This window comes from Ursus americanus, chromosome 16, assembly GCF_024610735.1.
Source record: "Ursus americanus isolate L20-20 chromosome 16, mUrsAme1.1.p, whole genome shotgun sequence".
Classification (NCBI taxonomy): domain Eukaryota; kingdom Metazoa; phylum Chordata; class Mammalia; order Carnivora; family Ursidae; genus Ursus; species Ursus americanus.
Genome location: NC_142142.1, coordinates 26,815,730 through 26,820,084, shown reverse-complemented (window position 1 = coordinate 26,820,084; position 4,355 = coordinate 26,815,730).

Genomic DNA, 4,355 nt, shown 5'->3' with positions numbered 1-4,355 from the left:
ACTACATGATTACAGCAGGTTTCATCAGCTTTAACTCTGTTTTCTTCAAGCTATCCAAGTTGTCAGGAGGTTCCTGAGGCCAAAGACAATTCTCTGAAGAAGACTACAGGTATGAGCAATTAGCAGGAAAGCACAAGAAACTAGGGGATGAGCACCCAGAACTGGTTAAAAAAAAAAAAAAGGATCTTAGGAGATGTTGGTGGGAACCAATAGCGTCTGCCATAAAGACAAGTACAGCTGAGCTTTAGGAACAGCTGGGCCTCACTGATTGAATATTTTGAGTATGTCCTTCATTTCCACTCTTTGTCTTAGATTCCTTTCTCTCTATCCATAGAATACCTTTCTGCAACATGGCAAAAATTACTCATGTGTTTTATATATTGCAGGTTCAGTTAATGGAGAGAGAAAAACTCTGTCTCAAGACCAGAAATCCAAGGGAAGGATGGATTGACCTTATTTTTCAAGTGACCATATTTGACTCACTTTCTCCAAATGGAGGTCAAGGGGTGGGGGTGGTTTGTAAAAATATGCCAACTCCCTCCAGGGTGATTAGAATATGGGCAGAGAGAGGTAGTTCCTGGAAGAAAGGATTAAGCCTGGGAAGTTGGTCCTAGGGTTCTAAACTATACCATCAAGTGTAAACTGTATAGATTGATATGCTAAAGGGGATCTTCCCCTACATAACTCCTTTTTGATACCTAAATTGGGAGAGAAAACACAATTAAAAGTAACAATAAGAACTTTAATTTCAGAAGTAATGACATTGTAAATGTAAATAAAGGGAAAAGAAAGCAAAATCTGAATCTATATAATGCTCCTTGGTAAGTAGGATAATTAAAATTTTTATTATTTCATAATAATGCATATATGTATATACATGCCCTGCAGGTATTAATATTTTCAAAAACTTCCCCTTATTCAGTTTTGAAATATTCTACTTTCTGGCACATGAAATGGCTTGTTAAAGAATTATGCATGCCTGTTTGCATGCTTAATTATCAAGACAAAATTTTAAAAGGCTCATTTTTGGTTCATTCTCTCAAGTGGAAGGCAATGATTCAAGTTGCTTTTACTATAAGGAAGTAATGAAATGTTACTTCCATTCTAGTGAAAATAGCCAGTGTCTTCCAAAGGCATATCTATTTTTGTAATTGAAAGAATACTGTCACATTTTTTTTGTGAGAACTGAAATTCCTCATAAAGTTTCAATAGTTGTAAAATTTGAAGGAGGGAACTATTGTAAACTTGTTTAGTTCATACTATTCTAAACAAAATTCATCACTTAAGCTATGCCCAGACAGTGACTGACAATTCAAATTGCCTTTCATAACTTAGATCAATTGCAAAATAGGAGTAAAATCAGAAATATATTTTGCAAAATGTAGAATGTTTTCATTATACTATTCTTCCCTATGGGACTTCAAAAAAGAAAACCAAGCATCTCAGTATTTTAATGTGAAGCATTACAAATAATAAATGACATGCAGTCATGAGGAGACTCTATTCCATATGAATATTATATGCATTGAATTAATAATGTATCACCTATATTCTATCATGAATTAAACACAAGGAGTTAATTCTCTATGGATAAAAGCCTATCCAAGTGTGTGTTTTTGTATGTTTTAGAAGTTTGATCAAGTGGCCAACTCTGTTTATGATTATGCTTATTATAATTTGATTTATGTACTAAGTTTCCTCCAAAGACACTGTTATGCTTCAGTGTTTATAAAACATAACTTTAAATATTTCTTATTAGAAATAGCCTTAGAACCACAAACATGCCATCTTCAATGTAACTAAAGTTCAGGAAAACCAGTGACAAGAATCTGTGAATTCTGTGAAAAGATACAATTGACAACCATTAAGTTTTCTTTCAAATAAACATTATTTTTAGAAAAGTTTTAGAGAGAGAAAATTACAAAGTTACTACAGAGAGTTTCCGTATATTCTGTACCCTGATTCTCTTATTTTTAACATCTTACATTTGTATGACATATTTGTTACAATTAATAAAACAATATTGATAAATTATTATTTACTGAAGTCCATACTATATTCAGATCCCCTTAGTTTTTTTGTAACTTCCTTTTTCTGTTCCAGAATTCCTTCCAGAATACTATTTTGCATTTACTCATTGTGTCTCTTTAGGCTCTTAGATGTGACCGTTTCCCAGAATTTCCTCTGTTTTGATGATTTGACAGTTTTGACAAAAACTATATTGGTCTCTTATTTTGTATGATGTCACTCAACTGGAAGGTATCTGATGTTTTCTCATTAAATAGATATTCTGTGTTTTGGTGAGGAAGACTATAGAATTAGAGTGCCATTTTCATCACATCATACCAAAGGTACGTAATATCAATGTGACATTCAAGTTGATGTTAATCTTGATCCAAGGCAGTGTTTGTCAGGATTCTCCAACATAAAGTTGCTCTTTATCCCCTTTTCATGTCATAATTGGAAAGAAGTCACTAAATGCAGCTCCTACTTAGGTAGTAGGGTGTTAAGCTTCCCCTCTCTGAGAACAGAGTATCTATATACACTATTTGAAATTCTTCTCCATGCAAGATTTGTCTTTTATCCCCACTTATATATTCATGTAAATATTTACTTATATTAGTATGGACTTACAGATCTTTATTTTCTACTTTGGGTTATAATTCAACACTGCATGATTTATTTTGTTGCTGAGATTGTTCTAGTTGATTATCAGGAGCTCTTGTAGCTATAGTTGGTTCCTGTGTCCCTTAGACCTCCATCACTGGTTTTCAATTTTTTCTTAGCATTTTCCTTACTTTTTAATAAATTTCATGTTCATATTCTATATTTCCTGTCCTACTGATAGTTGAAAAAATTATCTTGTTTGTAAACAAATGTATCTAATTAGAACATATTTTTCTATTTGAAAGTTTGTGTTTTTTTTCTCTTTTGGCTCAACTCCATGAATCAAGAAAGAATGAAGGAAATTAAAAATTGTATAGCATTGAATACTGCATTTAAATAGATATTTTATGAGAATCATACAAGCAGACCATGAAATCAATCACATCTCTCCAAGAGAAAATATGAAAACTAGAAAGCTTTCCATTAGGTAGTTCTCCTTGGACTAAGTAGTTATTGCCTTTTTAAAAACAACTTATAAAACATTCCACAAATGGTATCAATCACAACTGGGTCATCACTCCTCAAATGTCTTATCATTCCTTTGAGTTTTTGCCATTGTTACTGAAATCTTCACCAAAAACTGTTTGAGATCCTGGAGTCCCTGATCTTGGGAGCTGGAGACGTAGTCTTGATCTTTTCTCATTTCTGCTGCTAACACTTTCTTTCCAAATCGCTTTTATTTGCCCAAATTTCCTCTACCTCTTCCTTTAGGTGCCAGAGAAGAATAATACCAATAATAATAACAATAACAACAGCTAAAATTCCCTAAGAACTTTCTATGTGATAATTCTATGTTAGGTAGTATATATATATATATAGTCTAATTTAACTCTTCCAACAACAGTATGAGGTAAGCGTATTTTAGAATTCCAACTTGAGTAATATCCTTAAGAGCTGCCAGACCAAGAAGTAGTAAATACACTTCTCTTGGTAATTATATTATATTGCCTTTCATGGAGTTCCAAATCAGACAATTAGATTGATATTGAGGTGGTTGGCAGGTTTGGCTAGGGAAAAAAGTTTAATAATATATTATTGCATTCAAAGATTAACAGCTATTTTGGGGGATAGAAGGTTTTATTTGTTATTATTTTTATCTGTTTGCTTTGTATTGGCATAAAACTAAGATGTGTGTAGACATAATATTATTTCTGAGAAACTGTATTCCAAATAACCAAATTTCTGTTTTCTGAGGCAGAAATTACTTTAATGATAGTAGAGTAGATGGTACACAGGTTTTGAGACACAAGGAGCTGAATTCAAATTCTGATTCTGTTGCTTGCTGGTTCTGGGATCTTGGACATACTACTTGAATTTTCTCAGCCTCAATTTCTCATTGAAACACAGGAAGGATTATACCATCGTTAAAGGATTATGGTAAGAATAACATGAGATAAGTATGTCCAAGTTCTGATGTTTTTGTGCTTCAGTCCAAGTATCTTCAGTCCAAGTATCTATTGAAAAACCACTAAAAACATGCTCAGAAGTTTTCAGATTAATATGATTTCATCTCTTTCATCTAGTTATTGTTCATTTCTCTGTCATCTATACTAAAAATTTTCTACGTGCAACTTTATTGCATGCCTTTTGATAAATTGTTACCATTATTACCCATTTCTCCAGCTAGTATTCTTTCCTCAGAGATAGTACTAACTTTCAATCTTGGGGGCTACAGGTCTAGGTTTTCT